The sequence below is a fragment of the Phyllobates terribilis genome, unplaced genomic scaffold, assembly GCF_046119375.1.
Source record: "Phyllobates terribilis strain yellow unplaced genomic scaffold, ASM4611937v1 Scaffold_4__5_contigs__length_816908805, whole genome shotgun sequence".
Taxonomy (NCBI): Eukaryota; Metazoa; Chordata; class Amphibia; order Anura; family Dendrobatidae; genus Phyllobates; species Phyllobates terribilis.
In genome coordinates, this window is record NW_027362764.1 from 557,144,291 (window position 1) to 557,168,258 (window position 23,968).

Here is a 23,968-nt window from a genome sequence, read left to right on the forward strand (position 1 = left end):
ATTATGTTTCTTTGTTTACAGACCTTTTTGCTAATTTATTTGACATAGAAGCATTAATTGAAATGATTATTCACTGCTTTTTATAATTTTATTTTATTTTCAAGCACATGCAAGGTTGGCAGAGAGAAAATGATAAAGGTTCAAACAATAAATTTTAATTATTGTAATTAAGGATAATTCTGTGTTTATACTGTGAAAATGTTACATCATATGTCACATACAGAATATTATCAATCAGTTCACTAAGTGAAAAAATTAGCCCAAATACCATTTAGGTTTCTGATAAAGGGACTCTGTCAGCTCAGAATGACTGTTAGGCCATGGCCCCACTAGCAGTATTTGGTCAGTAGTCAGTCAGTGGGCGCCAAAACCAGGTGAGAAACAATCAGAGAAAAGGTATAATAGGAACAAGTGCAACAATTCTGCATTTATCACCCACTCCTGGTTTTGGCTCCCACTACTGTGAAAAAATACTGACCGAATATTAATACTGATAGTGGGGCCGTGGCCATAGAATCAAGTACAGGAGCTCGCTGCACACTTAATGTGGCCAAACATTTATTTATATACCTTCCCACCTGCTTGTTTTCTCTATATCTCTAACCCCTTTACCACCCCTTCTCTGATTGACAGCTCTTGCTTTTTAGAGCTAGAAAAGAGTGGCGATAGACGTAAAACAAGTAGGTGGGAAGGCATTGTAGGGATTCACGCTCAGCAATAGGCAAAGGCACTGGATTCTTATGTCAAAAACAATGTGACGTGTATTTCCACAGGTAGCACCGAAAACAAAACCATAAACACAAAATCCTGCCCAGGCACTAAATAAACAAAATAGATCCTGGCTACTCATACAAGGCTGAGCCAATCTCAGTTTGGTCAAATAAAATTATTATTGTCCATAGCAACCACTGTTACTTGCAGTTTGGTGCACATGGCCCTGTGCAGAATCCTTTCAGAAATACTCTGGTTTGCCTTTCCCCAGCTCCAATACAACCCACTTTGCTCAGCTTACACAGCTGAAAGAGAGACCAAAGTGAACACATGTCCTAGTTCTTAGGCAAAGCAACGCAGGTGCATCTAATTAAAATCTTCATTGCTAGAATTTAATCCAGTCCTACCTGACTTTCCTACAGTGTATTTAAACGTGTGTCCACGTCTTGATGCACTGAGAGCCTGTTCTTGGTTTGAACAGTAATGCTGTGCTGAAAGAGACCCTTTAAGTGCACCTTTCCACCTACTTATTTTCCATCTATCTCTGCCCTTCTCTGGCTCTATACTGTGCTGCTCACCATTATTGGCACCCCTTCATTTTTTTCATAGACTGTACAATATCTTCAGAAATAAATGGAAATGTACCTCAGGATTTTTTAATTGGTGCTCCAAAGTAATACAACAATAAAACATTGTTTTTCAACTTCCATGTTTCAATTTCAAAGAAGAAACAGAATAAACAGCATGCGCAGCAATAAAGGCACCCCTAATTAATACTTGGTTGCACACCCTTTGGCATTAATGACAACCTCCAAACATTTCTTGCAGCCATCCATAAGCTTCTTGCTCTTCTCAGCTGGAATTTTCTCCTACTCTTCCTTTGCAGTTTGTTCAAGCTCTTGAATGTTTGCAGGATTCTTTTTCCCAATGGCAAATTTCAGCTCACCCCAAAAATTTTAAATGGGATTGAGGTCAGGGCTCATTGCTGGCTATTTTAAAACAGTCCAATTTTTTCTTTTTCAACTATTCCTGTGTACTTTTGGATGTGTGCTTTGGGTCATTGTCTTGCTGGAGGACCCATGATCAAACCAAGTTTTCTTACACTGGGTAGGACATTTCACTCTAAAATCTCTTGATAATTCTCTGATTTCATGATTCCTGTGATACGGTCAAGGCCTCCAGTACCAGACGCAGCAAAGCAACCCCACAGCATTATGGATCCTTCCCCATGCTTAACTGTTGGTAAGGTGTTCTTTTCTTTATAAGCGTCATTGCACTGTCTGTAAACAAACACAGTCACTGTACTAATTATATATGTCACTGATATATTTTTATCTAACTATTCTATGTATGTATAGCTATTCTCTCATTTCTATAATGTCGGGTACCACTGTGATTTTACAGTCCGCAGCGGATGAATTTTCAGGTTTCAAGGAGATGGGTGCGTGAAAATCGGACGGCACTCGCTTGGTCCAAGTGCAGTGCGATTTTTTTCACGCACTCATTGACTTGCATTGGCGAGTCTCGACCGAGATACACAGCAATACGCAGCATGTTGTGATTTTTTTCTCAGTCCAAATTCAGCTGAGAAAAAAATCGCAGGTGAGATGAGCCTCATAGAATAACATTGGCCAGAGTGCAATCTGATTTTTTATCTGATTGCACTCGTCCGATTTTTTGCATATAAGTATGAGCCCTTTGACTCAATAACATCCACTGCTGTTTTTTTCTGGAAAACAACCGTGAAGACAAATCGTCACTACACCTGTAGATAAATTCCCAATGGGGTATAATTTCCAAAATGGGGTCACTTTAGGGGGGTATTCTGCTGTTCTAGCACATAGGGGCTCTGTATATGGAGTCCACAACCTATTCTAGGAAAATCTGTGCTCCAGGAAGCAATAGCGCTCTGTCCCTCCTGAGTCTCGCCGTGTGGCTAAGCAGTATTGTACAACCACATATGGAGTATTACCACATTCAGCAGAAATTTGTGTGACAAATTTTGGTGCCATTTTTACCCATTTCCCAGTGTGAAAATGTAAAATCTAGAGCTAAAACAATTTTTTTGTGGTAAAAATGTAATTATTTTTTCTTTACTGCCTAATTGTATAAAATTTTGTGACACACCTGTGGTGTCAATGTGGCACTCTGCTACCACAGGTACCACAGAACCCAAGAGGGTGCATGGATGGACTTCTCCACCAGAGGCCCCCATTACATAACAGACACCTCCACCCTTCCACCTCATACCAACAGAGGGAGCCCTGTTAGTGATATATATACTGGAGGGTGAAGTTAGGTAGTCGGAGTGTGCTGACACTTTAGATCAGTGGAGGAGCAGCACGTCTGCTGCTGTGTTGAGGGCCCCGAGTGTGGCCGAGGCAAGGAGAGAGGAGTTAAGGGGGCAGAGGAGCATCTGAAGCTTAGCCCAGGACACAAGCCGGACACTGGATCCGCGCCTACAGGGTCCTCTACACCCAGTAGGGACAACTGGCATACCAGGAGGATTCCAGATCCCTGGTCAACCTGAAGCTACCATCATTTTACAGAACTAGGAACCACGAAGGCCCCAGCGTCCAGGGATAGTGGTTGCCAGAGAAAAGTTCCATTACCAAGCAGACAGGTGAGAGAGTGAAGCGTAGAAGCTAGGCCTAGATCCAGGCTGGCCAGAAGCTTTAGAGAGGAAGAAACAGACCAGGAGGCCTATTACTCGCTCACTTGGGAGAGTCCAGAAGTGCACCCTTCCTACTAGGTACCCTAGACCATACCTGCCGTCACACCAGGAAAGGTACTGAAGCGAATCTCCTGTGTGCGTGTCCGTCATTCTCCTGGCCCGATCGGGCCACCTCTCACCTGCATCCCTTCCATCAACCCTGCCCCGGGGGCCCGCTCTGCCTGTGGGGAGCAGAAACATCCCAGCTGCCATCCCATCACCCCCGGAGGTCTGCAGCAGCGCCGGTACTCATTACCGGGAACCACAGGTGGCGTCACGAGACAAAAACTGTCAACAAAACCCCTTTTAAAGAGTGACCCCAGGGTACGGGCCCGAGAACCGACTGCTGTGACATCCCAAGGAGGTAAAGGCCCGGGTACCGAGTTTCCCCCATATCCCCCTGGGCGAGTCAGCTCTTTCTGGTGTCACGAACAGGATTTCGTGTCCATTGCCACCGGGTACTGTGTGCCGTATTTGAACTGTGTTTGAACTGTAGTGAACATCGCTGCCATTACCGTGCGGCTGCGCGGGAAGAAGAGGGGCGTAACCACGGGAACCAGGGAGGCGTGACTGTTGGTAGCGCGCGAAGCCCAAGCCCTGCCTCGCGCTCTGATGCAGCACCAGGAACCATCAGGTCCTGGAAGGAGACCGCCGTCTGCGGAGCTGCAGTCTACCTGACAAAAGCAAAGAAGGTAGGCTACAAATTACTAGGGGGGTGCAACTATGGCTGACAACCAGCAAAACGCTGGAGCACTGGTTAACGCTCCCGATGCTCAACTCGCGCCCGGCGCTGCTCAGGCCGGAGCGGCCTCCCCACCAGCAGGGGTCATGCTCCAGTGATACCCATGGCCCTGCCGTACACCCCCGGAGCGAAATGGCTTACCCAGTATGACGGCAAACCAGACACCCTGTCTGGGTTCAAAAGGAAAATATGCGGTGTATTGGACGTGTACTCAATGACTGGTAAACAGAGAGCCGCTGTTGTGCTGGGACAATTGACTGGTTCAGCAGAGCGAGAAGTTGAAACCTGGCCAGCCGCGGACCAGGAATCAGTATCTATTATATTTAAGAGACTGCAAAACCGCACTGAGACAGATCTTCGGATGAGGTTCTACCACTGCACCCAGAAACCTGAGGACAGTATCCGGGACTATGCCTGGCATTTACAAGAGGCCCTGCGGGCCCTGAAACAGGTTAGTCCGGCCAGCATACATGATGAAGACAAAATGCTGATAGAACAATTCATCCGGGGGTTAAGGTCCCAGGAGGAGAGCAGAACTGTACAGTGGTGGGCCTTAGATCATCCAAGTGCCACCTTTGACGCCCTGAAGGACATGGCTATTAAGGGCCTTCAGCCCCTGGAGACATCAGATACTGCTATCCAGCGTTACCAGGGTGGGGCCACCCCAACGCCCACGGCCCTCATTGCCCCTTCATTAGCGGCTGAGGCAAAAGTGCCAGAAGCGTCCTCTAGCGAGCTGGATAGCCTGCGCTCTGAAGTGCGTCAGCTAAGTAAAACCCTGGCCACTGTCCTGAGCGCCCTGCAGCTACAGACGGAGCCTGAGCCGGAAGGAAGGATCCTACTCGATGACAGCCCTGAGGATGTCCCCTGGATGAGAAGAAGAAGGAGGACAATGCCATCACGGGGGAGGACCAACGACCGACGTCGCCCTCCAGGAGAACTTATCTGCTACCGTTGCCGCAAGGCAGTCCACACCACACGGATCTGTCTTTTAAGCGGGAAAACCCTGGGGCCAAGGGCCGACACCCAGGATTAGATCAACCAGGCCCATTGAGCTGGTACGACCGGTTTGTAGGAGGAAGACCTTTCCTGTCTATTGTGCTGGACAGCATAGCAACACCTGCACTACTGGATACCGGGTCACAGGTAACCATCATACCTGATGTCCTTTACAAAAGGTACTGGTCCATAGATGAACTCCACCCGCCAGCCCCAAACCTCTCTGTGCATGCCTCCAATGGCCTTCCTCTTAACCTAGTCGGGGTTAAGGACGTGACAGTGAAGGTGGGAAGAGTGGAACTAAAGGACCAAGGACTGATTGTAATAGAGTCTAACCCTGGTGATGCAAACCCATACATGATACTTGGCACAAATGTTGCTGGTAACTGTTTGGGAGAAGTGTTGTTTTCACTCCAACAGATTGCTGACACTGCCAAACTGGGGCAGAGGAAGGTGCTCCAGAGAGAGATTCGAGCCCTCCTATACCAGCAACAGGTAAAACTAACAGGTGATGAGATTGGTAATGTACAGGTGACAGACCCGATACCCATTGTGATTCCCCCAATGAGTGAAATGCTGATTTGGTGTAGGGCAGCAATAGGTCTCAAGGGACAGAACTACCAGGCGGTAGTAGACCCCGTAAACTCAGAGCACAGACCTACACTCCTAACTGCTAGAGGGGTACTTGATGTGCTCAATGGGAGGGTACCCGTACGCCTCCTAAATTGTGGGGAGGAGGAAGTCAAATTGCCAAGATACGCCACTGTTGCCAGACTGTATACTGTGGATAATAATGCCATACACACCGTGGAATCCTTGACCCCACCAGATACAGTGGAGGACAATGACTCCGAAACCCAGCTTGAGGAATGGTGTCAACAGCTCCATGTTGGAACTGACGCCACTCCTGTCCATCAAAAACACGGTGTTTACAGAGTGGTTCAGGAATATAAACAGGTGTTTAGTAGAGATGAGCGTTGTTCTACTCGAACTGTTCGCCAATCTCAAATTCGAGCTGTTTTGGGCGGTGTTCGAGCCGTTCGGCGAACACGAACAATTTGAGAAAAATTCGGCTGTTCGAGGTTATGTTCGATAACTGTTCGTGCACCAAAATCATAACTGGATTTTTTCTCAGTAATGATGAAAATTAATGTTAATACGCAGTTTGAGTGTACAGCGGGGTGGGGGGAGGGGCAGAGGATGGATCTCTGCAGGAACAATGAAGATCTCCATTTTTTTTTCTCTTTCCCGCATTTGCAGTGGGGAGGTGCAATCTGTCAGCCTATCAGCAGCGCACACACGGAGCGAAGTGCTTTTTTTCACACAAGCAAGGGCATGTGTCATTGGCAGTGTATGTCACATGTCCTTGCCCTATAAGACCAAGCCATTTTCCCCGTCGCCACCATTTTCTCACTGCTGCAGCTGCGTGTTAGACGGCACCGCTGTTGCTGTGTGCGCTATACCTTGTTAATTTCAAGCCAATTTTCGCACAAATATACAGATAGCTTGGGAGTAGGGAATAGTTGTGATTGCAGTCCTTTTAAGGACTAGGTTACAGCATTTCCTACGACTTTTATCAGGGAGGTCTGTGCTCTTAAATAGATAGGTTGTGGGAGTAAAGACTAATTGTAATTGGAGTCCTTTTCAGGACTAGGTTACATGAGTTCCTATCAGTTTTTGCCAGGCAGGTCTGTGCCAGTGCTGTGCAAGTTTTTTTCACAGCATTTGGCTGAATCTAGCAAAGCTAATCCTTTTTGGCCTATTGCAGAGTGTGTTAGTCAGTGGAGTAGCCTATCTGTGTTGCAAGATATAACACCTGTGTATAGAATACCAATTTTTTTACTGCACCTAGTGAAGTAAAATCTTTTGGGCATAGCATCATTCTATTAGTCCATCTATACTGACCTCCATCAGGTTGCAAACTGAATATAATTTTTTTCTGCATCTAGCTCTGAAAAAATATTTGGGCTTCTAGCAGTGTGTGGGACTTGGTCTATTAGTCCATCTATACTGACCTCCATCAGGTTGCAAATTAAAAATAATTTTTTTCTTCATTTAGCTCTGAAAAAATATTTGGGCTTCTAGCAGTGTGTGGGACTTGTTCTATTAGTCCTTCTATACTGACCTCCAGCAGGTTGCAAATTGAATATAATTTTTTTCTGCATCTAGCTCTGAAAAAATAGTTGGGCTTCTAGCGGTGTGTGGGACTTGGTCTATTAGTCCATCTATACTGACCTCCATCAGGTTGCAAATTAAAAATATTTTTTTTCTGCATCTAGCTCTGAAAAAATATTTGGGCTTCTAGCAGTGTGTGGGACTTGGTCTATTAGTCCATCTATACTGACCTCCATCAGGTTGCAAATTAAAAATAATTTTTTTCTGCATCTAGCTCTGAAAAAATATTTGGGCTTCTAGCAGTGTGTGGGACTTGGTCTATTAGTCCATCTATACTGACCTCCATCAGGTTGCAAATTAAAAATATTTTTTTTCTGCATCTAGCTCTGAAAAAATATTTGGGCTTCTAGCAGTGTGTGGGACTTGGTCTATTAGTCCATCTATACTGACCTCCATCAGGTTGCAAATTAAAAATAATTTTTTTCTTCATTTAGCTCTGAAAAAATATTTGGGCTTCTAGCAGTGTGTGGGACTTGTTCTATTAGTCCTTCTATACTGACCTCCAGCAGGTTGCAAATTGAATATAATTTTTTTCTGCATCTAGCTCTGAAAAAATAGTTGGGCTTCTAGCGGTGTGTGGGACTTGGTCTATTAGTCCATCTATACTGACCTCCATCAGGTTGCAAATTAAAAATAATTTTTTTCTGCATCTAGCTCTGAAAAAATATTTGGGCTTCTAGCAGTGTGTGGGACTTGGTCTATTAGTCCATCTATACTGACCTCCATCAGGTTGCAAATTAAAAATAATTTTTTTCTGCATCTAGCTCTGAAAAAATATTTGGGCTTCTAGCGGTGTGTGGGACTTGGTCTATTAGTCCATCTATACTGACCTCCATCAGGTTGCAAATTAAAAATAATTTTTTTCTGCATCTAGCTCTGAAAAAATATTTGGGCTTCTAGCAGTGTGTGGGACTTGGTCTATTAGTCCATCTATACTGACCTCCATCAGGTTGCAAATTAAAAATAATTTTTTTCTGCATCTAGCTCTGAAAAAATATTTGGGCTTCTAGCGGTGTGTGGGACTTGGTCTATTAGTCCATCTATACTGACCTCCATCAGGTTGCAAATTAAAAATAATTTTTTTCTGCATCTAGCTCTGAAAAAATATTTGGGCTTCTAGCAGTGTGTGGGACTTGGTCTATTAGTCCATCTATACTGACCTTCATCAGGTTGCAAATTAAAAATAATTTTTTTCTTCATTTAGCTCTGAAAAAATATTTGGGCTTCTAGCAGTGTGTGGGACTTGTTCTATTAGTCCTTCTATACTGACCTCCAGCAGGTTGCAAATTGAATATAATTTTTTTCTGCATCTAGCTCTGAAAAAATAGTTGGGCTTCTAGCGGTGTGTGGGACTTGGTCTATTAGTCCATCTATACTGACCTCCATCAGGTTGCAAATTAAAAATAATTTTTATCTGCATCTACAGTACTTCTGAAAAAATATTTGGGCTTCTAGCAGTGTGTGGGACTATTTGTATTAGTCCATCTATACTGACCTCCATCAGGTTGCAAATTCAAAATAATTTTTTTCTGCATCTAACCCAGCCAATAGTTTTGGCCTAATACCACAGTTTGGCCACTCAGCTCTGCTCGGTTACCATCCATTGTTTTTTTGTGCAAACAACTCCAGAGTTGTGAATTAGTTAACCACCAAAATGAGTGGAAAAAGGCCTGCTGCTGGTGGAAAGGGGAATAGGCGTGTTGGGAAGGGGAAAAAAGGTTGTGTCCGTGGGGTAGGTGTTAAAGCAACAGTAACATCTGCAGAAGAAAGACCATCTTCCAGCCAAACTAAAATGTCTACTTCTTTTAGCGGACAATGTGATAAGATCCCTTTCTTACGGCCACGCCAATCGCTATAAATTCCAGATGAGGCACAAAAACAGCAGGTGCTTCAACGGATATCAAGTGCTCCTTTAAGTGGGCTCTCCTCCACATCAACTTCAACATCACAAATACTCCAGTCCTCAAAGGTGTCACCCAAATCGCACTTGCTTCCTCACAGCTCCCAAATCTCCAGCTGCCCGTCTGAGTATGAGGTAGAACAGATGGTTGAGTCTGCAGAGCTGTTTACTCATACTATAGCCTGGGAATCAGAGGTCGACTCCAGCGCTTCTGTGAATCCAGACGAGGATATGATCTGCACTGATGCCCAGAATCTTTATGAGTCGGATCCAGGACCAGACGCAGAAGGTTCTGACCATAATGTAGACCCTCATTCCCAAACTGTAACTCCTGTTGGTGGAGACAATGAGGAAGACGATGATAAGACTCAAATACCTGATTGGAGCGACAACTTTAGTTTTTTGTCAGGGCAGGAACAGGTTGGCTCTGAGGACGACGGGTGTGATAACGCACAGGGTGATGATGATGAGGTCGGAGATCCCACTTACTGTCAACCCACAGTCAGCCAAGAGATGAGGTCAGCAGAGGAGGTGGAGGAAGATGCTAGTGACGACGAGGTCAGGTTTCGCCTTCCTGGACAGAGACGTAGTACTGGAAGCACGTCAACAACTGCATCCTCAAACACAACTCTGCCTCTCACCACAAGTCGTGGTGGCTCTTCAGGTCGCATGGGTGCTAAGCCTTGCATAGCCTGGGCATTTTTTCAGATCGATAAAGATGACCCAACTCGTGTTATCTGTAACATTTGTCAGCAAAAGCTAAGTAGAGGCCAAAAAATACATAGTTTGAGTACTTCATGCATGAACCGGCACATGGACATGAAGCATAAGTTGCAGTGGGAAGCTCAGTGTGCTACAATGCGGCCTAGCCGGCCGGGCCAATCACCGTCTGCCATATCTTGTGCATCCGCGGCCTCTTCATCCTCTGTGACTGGGGGGACAGCAGTCACACCTGTTTTGGGGCGCAGACCTGCCACCTCTTTACCCGCAACAGCCAGCGTGATTGGCAGGTCATCATTTTCTTTGGAGGTGGTAACACCAGCTGGTGTTGAGCGCTGTCCGACATCGATAGCACCACCTTTGGATCAAGGCAACCTAACATGTCCGCCTGCATCTTCCTCACAGACCGGCAGTTTGCCGGGGACACCCTTATCAACCCCGTCTAAGCACAATAGCCAGCCCTCGGTCCCTCAGATGTGGACAAGTAAAAGACCATTTCCTCCTAGCCATGAGAAAGCTAAGAGGTTGAATTTCACCATCTGCAAGCTCTTGGCTACAGAAATGCTGCCTTTCCGCCTGGTGGACACAGAGGATTTTCGAGACCTTATTTCCGTCGCAGTGCCCCAGTACCAGATGCCCAGTCGGCACTACTTCTCAAAGAAAGGTGTGCCTGCGCTCCACCAGCATGTCGCACACAACATCACCGCTTCTTTGAGAAACTCTGTGTGTGACAGGGTGCATTTCACCACAGACACTTGGACGAGTAGGCATGGACAGGGGCGTTATATGTCGCTGACTGGGCACTGGGTAACTATGGTGACAGCAGGACAAGGGGCTGCTGTCCAAGTCTTGCCGTCCCCACGAGTTGTGCGTCAATCCTCTTTATGTCAAAGTTCCTCCACTGCTTCTGCCTCCTCAACCTCCTCTCGGTCTTCCACCTGCACCCAAAGCCTGTCTGGTCATGCCACAAGCTTTCTAACTGCGCAGAAGGGATCCTGCACACCTCCTTACTATGCTGGCAGTAGGGCTCAACGTCATCAGGCGGTTTTTACATTGAAATGTCTGGGAAATGTGAGTCACACAGCTGAGGAGTTGTGGTCAGCTCTGGAGAACCAATTTCATGAATGGTTGTCTCCACTGGACCTGAAACCAGGGAAGGCCGTGTGCGACAATGCTGCAAACCTGGGTGCGGCCCTTCGCCGGGGCAATGTCACACACGTGCCTTGTATGGCTCACGTGTTGAACCTGGTTGTCCAGCAATTTTTAGCCCACTATCCCAGACTAGATGGCCTTCTGCAGAGGGCACGGTCGCTGTGTGCTCACTTCCGCCGTTCGCATCCCGCAGCTCAGCGACTTACATCTCTACAGAAGTCGTTGGGCCTGCCACTTCACCGGCTAAAATGCGATGTGCCTACCCGGTGGAATTCAACTCTGCACATGTTGCAGCGACTGTGGCAGCACCGACAAGCCCTGGTGCAATACGTTCTGACGTATAGCCTGGGCCAACGAGATTCAGAGGTGGGGCAAATCACGCTGGAGGAGTGGTCTCAGATCAGGGACCTATGCACCCTTCTGCACAGTTTTGAAATGGCGACGAAGATGTTTAGTGCTGACGATGCCATTATCAGCATGACTATTCCGGTGATTTACATGCTGGAGCACATGTTAAACAGAATTCGGAGTCAGGTGGTGGCACAAGAGGAGGTGGAGGAAGTAGAGGAGGAGGAGTTGTATGCGGAAGGGCTAACATCTGCAAGGTCCAGACGGTCGGCAGCACCAAGGCGGCAGGCATGTGAGGGTGGGGGAGATGGTTTTACCAGGGCGCATGGTAGCAGCCAAACTAGTGAGGAAGGTGCAGGAGCCCAGGAAGAAGTGGAGGACGAACTGATGGAAGACTCATCAGATGAGGGAGACCTTGATCACATTTCTGTTGTGCGAGGTTGGGGGGAGAGGACAGAGGAAGGAAGCATGATTGTTACCTCGCCACCAACACAACAGGGACTTGGTGCTCCTGGATGCGCAACACACATGAGTGCCTTCTTGCTGCACTACCTGCAACATGACCCTCGAATTGTGAGAATTAGAAATAATCCTGACTACTGGGTTGCCACACTGTTAGATCCCCGGTACAAAAGTAAATTTGCAGAAATTATTCCTGCCATAGAAAGGGATGCACGCATGCAGGAGTATCAGCAGAGACTGTTGCAGAATCTTACATGTGCTTTTCCACAAAATACCAGTGGTGCACGTAGTGAATCTCACAGTTCCAACTTGCCAACCGTGGGACCGTCAAGTGTTCAGCACTCAAACCGTAACAGAACCACAGTATCTGCTGGTAACATCAATTTTGCGGAATCATTTCACCACTTTTTTAGCCCATCCTTTGCAAGGCCACAGGAGACAAGAAGTCTGACACATAGTCAACGCCTAGAGACGATGGTACAGGAGTATCTCCAAGTAAACATTGAAGCCACGACTGTGTCACTGGACCCTTGCTCTTTTTGGGCTTCCAATCTGGATAAATGGCCGGAGCTAGCCACTTACGCCTTGGAGATCTTGTCATGCCCCGCAGCCAGCGTTCTGTCTGAACGTGTGTTCAGCGCTGCTGGTGGTGTGCTGACAGATAAGCGCACGCGGCTCTCCACTGATAATGTAGACAGACTCACGTTCATAAAGATGAACAAATCATGGATCCGAAACGACTTTTCTACCCCTGTGTCATCCTGGGGAGAGTAAAAGCTTGATGATTGGTTAAAATCACCCTACCAACCGTTTTAAGCTTTCAAATTACTAATCATGTTTATCTGTATCTTGACTGGAAAATAATTTGGGCTTTGTAGCAGTGTGCAGCACTGATCCTATTAGGCCATCTATACTAAAGCTTCACCAGATTTAAAATTAAAAATAATTTTTAGCTGCATCTAGCCCGGAAAATAATTTTGGGGCTCCGAGATGCGCAAGGCACATAAGTGCCTTCTTGCTGCACTACCTGCAGCATGACCCTCATATTGTCAGAATTCGAAGTAATCATGACTACTGGGTTGCCACACTCTTAGATCCCCCAAACTTTTCGATCAACCTTTTCATTTTAATAAAGACCAAAAAAATGGTCATTTTTGAAATTATAAGCATTAGCAGGTTGTTAGAAACTGAAATCAAACAGTTTTCAACTCAAAACTTTATTTTAGGTGATGTTACATTTTCACATAGGACCCCTTGTTCGAAAGGAGCTTCTGAACTCTCTCGTCCATTGAATTTGTCAGTTTTTTTATGGTTTCTGCTTCAATTGTTTTGCATGAGGACAGAATACCCTACCAGAGCTGTTGCTTAGATGTGAACTGCCTCCCGCCATCATAGACACTCCTTTTAATGATGCTCCAAAGGTTCTGAATGGGGTAGAGGTCAGGGGAGCATGGGGGTCACACCATAAGTTTGTCCCCTTTTATGCCCATATCAGCCAGAGATGCAGATGTTTTATGTGCAGCATGAGATGGTGCATTATCATGCAGAAAAATGATCTTGCTGTGAAATACACGGTTCTTCTTCTTGAACCATGGCAGCCCCATGGTTCAAGAAGTGCTGTTTGAGAAAATCCACATACATTATGGAGTTCATCTTTAGCGCCTTCAGGGATCCTAAAGGGGCCGACAATCTCTCTCCCCATGATTCCAGCCCAAAACATTACTCCACCTCCTCCTTGTTGGCGCTGTAGCCGTGTTTGCGTGGGGTGTCCATCAACCAGCCATCCTCCACTCCATCCATCTGGACCATCGAGCGCTGCACGGCACTCATCCGTGAACAAAACAGTTTTGAAATCAGTCTTCATGTAATGTTTGGCCCACTGGAGCCGTTTCTGCTTGTGTGAAGTGGATAGAGGAGGTCGACAGGATGGCGCATGCACAGCTGCAAACCTCTGAAGGACCCTGCATCTTGTTGTTCGGGGGACGTTGGAGGCACAAGCAGCTTCAAAAACTTGTCTGCTGCTATGACAAGGCTTTTTTGCCGCTGCTCTTTCAACCTGACGTAATTGCCTGTAGGAAAGAGTCCTCAATTTGCCCTTATCAGCACGCACACGTGTGTACTGTGAATCAGCTACATACTTCTTGATTGCCAAGACACTTCATCCTGATCATCGCACAATGTTGATTGTAGTCATGCCTTGACCTAAACACTCCACAATTTGTTGCTTCTCAGCAGCCGACACATCCTTTTTCTTTCCCATTTTGGCAGAAAATGTAGGCTGCTTAATAATGTGAGAGAGCCTTCTTAAGTAGTCTTGCCTTTCATTGGACACACCTGCCAAACTAATTAGCACAGGTGTCTGCAATTGCTTACAGTGATATAAAGAGCCCTGACACACATCACCATCAATGAGTTTAACTGACAAACAAACAAATTCTTCCCTTATCACTCCTAAACACTTTTTGTATAATAATTTGGAACGCAGTGTACATGTGCTTTTCCACAAAACACCAGTGGTTCACGTAGTGAATCTTACAGTTCTAACTTGCCAACCGTGGTCTGTATGGAGTTGTTCAATAAAGGGCCCAAAATTAAGATAACATAGATGGGAGAGGTCTCTATGAATAGGAATTCCTAAGTATTTGATACCCTGTGAGGGCCAGGCAAAGGGAAAGTTGGACTGGATGGAATCCTATATGGATTTGGGGAGGGAGACATCGAGGGCCTCAGACTTCGCTGCATTGATTTTAAAATTTTACCATGTAACAAAGTGATCTATTTCAGCCATAACAGCATGGATGGATATATGTGATTGAGTGATATATACTAGGACATCATCAGCAAATAGAGAGCACTTGTACTCGGTGCCTCCCACCTCAATCCACCTAATATTGGGGTTATGGCGAATTGATGAGAGCAGGTGCTCCGTCACTAGGATGTATAAGAGAGGGGACAGAGGACATCACTGCCTTGTCCCATTGGTGATTGTGAAAGGTGATGAAAATGTTCTGACGCACCCCCTGGGCCTTGGGACACCCGGAGCCGGACCCTTTTTGGTGGATGCTGGTGGTTGTAGTCTTCGTGGCGGCGACCCAGTTCCGTGGCTCAGGGCGGTCAAACCAGTGGCGGAACTATTTATGTGGTTTTCATGTTTAAATGTCCGACTACGCCACCCGTGGATTGCGGTCAGAGTGAACCGCCGCTACAGGGCAGACCACTGAGGCTGGTGTTGTGGGTGCAGCAGAGCGTAGCATAACTCCCCACGGGAGGAGTATAGCCTCAGGGCAGTGTATGCGGAGGATGGGGGTGATGGTGCAGGGCAGCAGCAGTAACGACACGGAGTCAGTGATGCAGTTCAGGGCCTTTACTCACAGTTCTTATTATCCAGACCACGTCTGCAGGTAACGGCTGCCCACGTCGTACTGTGCTCACCAGGTGAGGGGCTCAGACAACTCCCAGATAACTTTGGAGCACTTCACAGGACCCCCTTTGTGTGTCCTTTGTCTGGCCTTTCTTACCAACACTTCTGTCCGGCTGCCTCGGGCCTCCTCTTGGTAAACTTGGCGCCAGTTTCCCTGACCCTATGTGGTGCCTTCCTAGCGGGTGTAGCGAGGGGCTGCGCCACATAAAATGTCAGAGCCTCCGGTTTCTAGCTGAGGGTCGTTTCCTGCCTCCACTAGTTCGGGGACCGGTCTCCCCCTTTGGCCTGACCCCTCCACGCAGGTGGATTCGGGCGTGCGGTGGCGACTCGCCCGTCCGCACCCCTGGGATCCCTTCATTCCTCGTTCCTGGAGCCTTCTCCGCTCCTCTTCCTTCCTTCTCCCTCTTCCAGGCCTGGGCCTCTGTTACTAGGCCCGCCTCCGGAGCAGAGCTCATGCAGAGCCCCTGCTCCCTGCCACTTCTGCTCAGACTTCTCTGCACTGAACTAAGATGGTGCCCACCTTTTATACTCCCTTCTCAATGCACCCAGGAACTGCTTCCTCCCTGCTCCTGCACTACAGGGTTCCCCTTCCTCAGTGTTCCCTCCCCCCACTCCAGCCAGGGACAGGGACTGTCGTGCCCATCTCAGAGGCATATTGGTCGCCCTGCCCCACGGCAATGTGGTGTAATGCATGCAGGTGTCGGGTCCTGATCCACACTCCATCCTTACCTGAGAGTGAGATATCACACCTCTGGGTGAGGTGCAAAACGTCTGTAGCAACCGAGCCCTCAGGGTGCTACAGTTCCATTTATCTTCAACCTAGGTGACGTATTGCGATACAGGGCCGTGATTTTGGCTATAAAAGGGTCCCCTAGACCCCTACCCCAAGCTTTTTAAGAGAATCATATATGGCGTGCCAGGAGACTCTATGGAATGCTTTCTCAGCATCCAACGAGAGTATCTAATTACAAATTTTTAACTGCATCTAGCCCAGGAAATACTTTGTGCCTAGTAGCAGTGTCTGCTAGTGAGCGGATTATCCCGGCTGTTAAGCAAGCTGCACCACCTGTAGTTTAGACACTTAATTTTTTCAAAGGAAATGCTTCGGGACCATGGGATACTTAGTGAAGAGCATCAGGAGGCACCCCAAGGCATAGGGGCTGGGACTGGCAGTAGGATGCCTTGCGGTGGACAGCCGAGCTCGATCCTTATAAAAGCTTTTTAACTGCAGCAGCTTTAGTGGACGCTACTGGAGCTGGAATTACCGCGGCTGCTGGCATGAGACTTGCCCTCCAATAGATCCTTGTAAATGGATTTAAAGTGTATTCATTCAAATTAGAGAGACAATTTAAATTAAAAAGCTTAGAGCTGCCTCCACCACAGGGGGGCTCGCTCGACCCACCAGCGGACAGGCACCAGTATTGGGAGAGGGGGGCTGGCCGTCAGGGTTCACCGCGGCTCTGGCACAAACCCGGCGACACGGAGGTGGCACGGGCAGGAGCGGACTGGCCGTGTCGGCTTCTCACTTTTTGGATTTTAGAAGGGCATGACATGCCTATATCTGTGTCTCCCCCTCCTTTTACTCCTCCACCTCTTTTATTTTCGCATGACTATATGTACTTGTCACTTTTCCATGTGTTAGTTATGTCTTCTGAGCAGTTTGTCAGCTTTTGGACACCTTTGAAGGTGTTTTCTATGTGTTTCTATGTGTTTTTGTTTGCCTGCCATTGGTTTTAACGGTGTTCGAAGGTGTTCGACGAACAGTTCGACGAACAGTTCGGCGAACACACGGGTGTTCGACGAACCGAACCGAACTCGAACACTACGGGGGTGGCTCAACACTAGTGTTTAGTAAACACCCACTTGATTTTGGAAGGGTCAAAGGGGTACAACACCATATACCCACAGGTAGCCATCCACCCATTAAGGAGCATTACAGACCCATACCATACCACCAGCACACTACTAAAAAGCAAAAGAAATGTTGCATGACTTGTAAAAGGCAGGCGTAGTAAGGGATAGCTGTAGCCCCTGGGCTGCTCCCCTGGTCCTGGTCAGAAAGAAGGACGGTAGCATGAGGATGTGTGTAGATTATAGACAAATTAATCGAATAGCACATAAGGATGCATACCCTTTGTCCCGTATAGAGGAATCCCTGGCTGCACTAAAATCTGCTAATTATTTCTCTACATTGGATCTCACTAGCAGGTACTGGCAAGTCTCTGTTGCTGAGGAAGACCGGGAGAAGACCGCCTTCACCACCCCGATGGGATTCTGCGAATTCAACAGCATGCCGTTTGGACTCTGCAATGCATCTGGAACATTCCAGAGGTTGATGGAGTGTTGCTTGGGACACTGGAACTTTGAGACAGTGCTGCTATACCTGGATGACGTTATCGTGTACTCGAGGACGTATGAAGACCATCTAAAGCACCTGGCGGAGGTATTTGAGGCATTGTCCCGCTATGGGATGAAACTAAAACCTTCCAAGTGCCACCTGCTTAAACGGAAGGTTCAGTACCTGTGACACGTAGTCAGCTCAGAGGGGGTAGCACCAGACCCGGAGAAGGTCACTACCATCCAGAAGTGGCCTGAACCAAGGAACGTCAAAGAAGGTTTCCAATCTTCCCTTTATCTCTAAACTCCTGGAACGCCTGGTCCACTCCCGTCTCATCCGCTATCTCTCAGACAACTCTCTTCTTGACCATTTACAATCTGGTTTCCGCTCTTTACATTCTACTGAAACTGCCCTCACTAAAGTCTCTAATGATTTACTAACAGCTAAATCTAATGGTCACTACTCCTTGCTGATTCTCCTGGATCTCTCTGCAGCATTCGACACAGTGGATCACCAGCTCCTCCTCACTATGCTCCGCACTATTGGCCTCAAGGACACTGTTCTCTCCTGGTTCTCCTCCTATCTCTCTGACCGCTCCTTCTCTGTGTCTTTTGCCGGCTCCTCCTCCTCCCTACTTCCCCTTACTGTCGGGGTTCCTCAAGGATCAGTCCTAGGCCCCCTTCTTTTCTCCTTATACACTGCTCCTATTGGACAAACAATCAGTAGATTCGGTTTTCAGTACCATCTGTATGCTGATGACACCCAATTATACACCTCTGCTCCGGACATCACCCCTGCATTACTACAAAAGACCAGTGATTGTCTTTCTGCTGTGTCTAACATTATGTCCTCCCTCTGCCTAAAACTGAATCTGTCAAAAACTGAACTACTCGTCTTTCCTCCCTCCACTAACCTACCTGTGCCCGATATTGCCATTTCCGTTTGTGGCTCAACCATTACTCCCCAGCAAAAAGCCCGCTGTCTTGGGGTCATTTTTGATTCAGATCCTTCTTTCACTCCTCACATGAAATCACTCGCTCGTTCATGTCATTTACACCTCAAAAACATCTCAAGAATCAGGATTTTTCTCACCTTTGACTCAGCAAAAACTCTTACTGTAGCTCTTATTCATTCTCGTCTTGACTATTGCAACGCTCTACTAATCGGTCTCCCTCTTACTAAACTCTCCCCTCTCCAATCCGTCCTTAACGCAGCAGCCAGGATCATATTCATCGCCAACCGCTACACCGATGCCTCTTCCCTGTGCCAGTCATTGCATTGGTTGCCCATCCAATATAGAGTTCATTTTAAACTTATCACGCTTACCCACAAAGCGCTCCATGCTTCAGTACCCCCCTACATCTCCTCCCTTGTCTCAGTCTACCACCCTACATGTGCCCTCCATTCTGCAAATGACTTAAAACTAAAATCCTCCATAATCCGAACTTCACACTCCCGTCTCCAAGATTTCTCGCGTGCTGCGCCAATTCTTTGGAATGCACTACCCTGGACAGTTCGATTAATTCCCAATACCCACAGTTCCAAGCAAACCCTAAAAACACATTTCTTTAGACTGGCGTATCGCCTAAACACACTCTGTCCATCCCAGTTTTCCCCCATATTAAAATCTTCTTCAACTTCAGGTTCATACCAACCATGCACTTAATAGCCTCTGTCAGGACGGTACACATACTGGCAGGACACCAGTCCATGTATTATTATTTATCCTATTCAGTATATCAAGGCTGCATTATACAATATATGTACTTTATACCTTTTGTGTCTCCCCCATTTCCTCATAGACTGTAAGCTTGCGAGCAGGGCCCTCACTCCTTTCGATATGTGATATGCTTATTCTGTATTGTCTGTATATGTCCCCCCTAAAATTTGTAAAGTGCTGCGGAATATGTTGGCGCTATAAAAATAAAAACTCTTATTATTATTATTATTATTATTATTATTATTAAAGAAGTACATCAATTTCTGGGACTGGTCCGGTACTACAGGAGGTTCATTAAGGACTACACCAAAAAGGCAGCACCTTTACAAAATCTCCTAGTAGGACAGTCCAAAAGAGGTAAAAGTCCCCCATTCCAGTGGGGCAAAGAACAGGCTGAGTCCTTTGCATTGATGAAGGAAGCCCTAACCGGTGAGGAAATCCTGGCTTACCCCGACTACAGCCAACCTTTCCTGTTATACACAGATGCCAGCAATGAGGGACTGGGAGCTGTGTTGTCCCAGAAGCAAAGCGGCAGAGAAAAGGTAATTGCCTATGCCAGTAGGAAGCTTCGCCCTACTGAAAGGAACCCGGAGAATTACAGTTCCTTCAAGCTGGAGTTCCTGGCCTTGGTCTGGGCTATCACTGAAAGATTCAAGCATTACCTAGCCTCAACTAAATTCACAGCCTTTACCGACAATAACCCCTTGACTCACCTGGAGACAGCCAGGTTGGGAGCCATGGAGCAGCGTTGGGTGGCCAGATTGTCGAATTATCAGTTCACACTCAACTACAGGCAGGTCACAAGAACACCAATGCTGATGCCCTGTCAAGAATGCCCCACCAGTCGGACACCGAGGATGAAGTGGATGACCTAGAGGAAATTGAATTACCTGCTTTCCACAGAAATGGAATGGTCCACGAGAAACGCACCTCTAGAAGACGTCATGGTAAGACGCTAAACCCTTTGCCTCATCACAGCTGGAAGGAGACCCAGGACAGTGACCCAGTTGTCAGCCTCATCAAAGGACTGATAGCCCAAGAAGGTTCCCACCTGGAGAAGGATGCTCCTCCACAAGCCAAACACCTGTGGAATGAGAGAAGCCGGCTGTTCATCTACAGAGAAAAGCTGTGCAGACGGTACGTCAACCCCAGAACCCATGAAATGTTGTGGCAGATTGTTGTACCCAGGATGGATATCCAAATGGTGCTAGAGGCCTACCATGACCAAGCAGGTCATTTTGACTGGAAGAAGCTGGAAACCCTGCTGAAGGACCAGTTCTATTGGGTTGGAATGCGGAGTTCCATAGAAAGGTGGTGCCGGAATTGTGGGCCCTGTAGCCTCAGAAGGAAAGACTACGGGAGTCAAAAAGCATCCTTGCAGTCCATCAAAACCACTTAATCCCTGGAGATTGTCGCTCTGGATCACGTCAAACTGTCGCCCAGCAGGTCAGGCTATTCCTATGCACTGACCATGGTGGATCACTATTCCCGGTTCCTTGTGGTGGCCCCTGTCAAGGATCTGACAGCAGAAACTGCAGCAAGAACGTTCCAAACCTACTTCTGCAGGCCCCATGGATACCCGGACAAGGTTCTAACAGATCAAGGCCCTGTCTTTGAAGCTGAGCTGTTTAAAGAATTCTGTCACCTGTACGGATGCAAGAAGATCCGGACTACACCGCATCATCCTCAAACCAACGGTATGTGTGAGAGAATGAATAACATCGTCATTGACCTGTTAAAAACCCTACCTTTGGAAGATAGGAACCAGTGGCCAGAAAAGCTACCTGACCTAGTGGACCTGTATAACCACATACCTGTGAGTTCTATTAATTGTACCCCAGCGTACCTTATGAGATCAAGACCTACAAAATTGCCCATGGACCTGGAGCTCGGAGTGGTAGAACCTGATGCAGATATGTCCACTGAAGACTGGGACACAAATCGGCAGGAGCAGTACAGGAAAGTACAGGCCTGTGTTGAAGACAGCCTAAACAAAGTCAGGGAAAGACAGGAAGACCAGTATAACAAGCATGCACCAGCAGAACCCTTGGCACCCGGAGAAATCGTACTAAAGCGGAAAAGAAGAGGTCACAAGCTCGATGATCAGTGGGAAAGAGAGCCCTACACAGTGTTAAATTCCAAATGTGACAACACCAAAACTTGCCTGATCAGCAAGGATGGAGGTAGGATAACCAGAACAGTCTCAAGAGACCACTTTAAATTGTGCCCAGGTCTACTGAAGACACAGGAGGAAGAAGTACCTCTTCCAATACCGGAAAAACCCAAGGAAGATGTAGTTCATACAGTTCTAGGAGACTTCCCCACGGACTGGCCTCAACTCGATGGAGCAGTTATCATACCAGTGATACACTTCTGTCAGCCACCAGAAGAACCTCCACCACAAGAAGAACCTGTGAGCACCCTGGAAGAACCTGCTCAGGAACAGGAAGAGTCTCCAGTAAGGGAAGGATCACCAGTTGAAGCAGAACCTGAGGGTCCAGTAAACAGTGCACTTGCCAGTCCTATAGAGATGTTGAGGCAGTTCTATAACTTACCCGCACTTAGACCTGATAGGTTAGTGGATAGTGCATGCACAGACACCAGTATCACCCCAGTGCTACATAGATCCACAAGCAGCACACAAGGCCAAATCCCTACCAGGTATAGGGAATAAGGTACAAAATGCCTACAGTGTAAATAGTTACTCCTAAGGGTACAGAAGGAAAATTTAAAATTTGTTTTTGTGTATGAACTGAAAAAGTTATATGTGTGCTTTTAGTTACCCGTGAGGGTATAAAGACTGTAGGCTGAGGATTGTCAGCATCCAAAAACTGTCCATTGTAAATAGTTGCACTTATTAAAGTGCCCCCTATTGGTTTTATATTAAGAGACCACTGAACAAAAACCCGTTTGGCGTGGCGGAAGACGTTGTCCAACACCTGGATCACTTAAGTCCTGTAGCCACACCCAAGGCCTACGTTGAGGGTTTTCAGACGGGTCCCTCATGCTACTCATGTTGCACCTTCACCAGTGAGATGGACACCTGGTATTGGGACTCACTGTAGTTTTGATCTGTGTTATTGCTATTATAATTGTTGTTGTTGTTACCTGTTTAAAATGCTTCAGTCCGGGAGTACTGAGTTGTACTAGGGGGGAATGTGGCACCCTGCTACCACAGGTATCACAGAACCCAAAAGGGTGCATGGATGGACTTCTCCACCAGAGGCCCCCATTACATAACAGACACCTCCACCCTTCCACCTCATACCACCAGAAGGGGCCCTGTTAGGGATATATATACTGGAGGGTGGAGTTAGGTAGTCAGAGTGTGCTGACACTTTAGATCAGTGAAGGAGCAGCATGTCTGCTGCTGTGTTGAGGGCCCCGAGTGTGGCCAAGGCAAGGAGAGAGGAGTTAAGGGGGCAGAGGAGCATCTGAAGCTTACCCCAGGACACCAGCCGGACACCGGATCCGCGCCTACAGGGTCCTCTACACCCAGTAAGGACAACCGGCATACCAGGAGGATTCCAGTTCCCTGGTCAACCAGAAGCTACCATCATTTTACAGAACTAGGAACCACGAAGGCCCCAGCGTCCAGGGATAGTGGTTGCCAGAGAAAAATTCCATTACCAAGCAGACAGGTGAGAGAGTGAAACAGAGTAGAAGCTAGGCCTAGTTCCAGACTTGCCAGAAGCTTTAGAGAGGAAGAAATGGACCAGGAGGCCTATTACCCGCTCACTGGGGAGCGTCCAGAAATGCACCCTTCCTACTAGGTACCCTGGACCATACCGGCCGTCACACCAGTAAAGGTACTGAAGCGAATCCCCTGTGTGCATGTCCGTCATTCCCCTGGCCCGACCGGGCGACCTCTCACCTGCATCCCTTCCATCAACCCTGCCCCGGGGACCCGCTCCGCCTGTGGGGAGCAGAAACATCCCAGCTGCCATCCCATCACCCCCGGAGGTCTGCAGCAGCGCTGGTACCCATTACCGTGAAGCACAGGTGCCGTCACGAGACAAAACTGTTAACAAACCCCTTTTAAAGAGTGACTCCAGAGTATGGGCCCGGGAGCCGACTGCCGTGACATTCCAAGGAGGTAAAGGCCCGGGTACCGAGTCCCCATATCCCCCTGGGCGTGTCATCAACATGCTCACTGCACCCCTATGTGAATTAATTGAGAGGTCCAGTTTGTAAAATTCGGTCACATGTGAAGGGGTTCTACTGTTCTGGCACCGCAGAATCTCTTCCAGTTGGTCATGGCACCTGCAAACCATAACAGTAAAATCAAAACTATAACATGGTGCTCCGTCCCTTCTGAGCTTTCCACTGTGCCTCAAAAGTAGTTTCTGATTACATCTAGGGTATTGGCGCACTCAGGATAAATTGCAGAACAAACTGCCAGGTCCATTTTTTCCTATTAGCCCTTATAAAAATAAAAAAATTGGAGCTAAAATGGCATTTTAGCTGTAAAAATGTAATTATTCTTTCTTCACCACCCAATGGTATACAATTCTATGAGGCTCATGTGGTGGCAACATGCTCACTGCACACCTAGATGAATTCATTG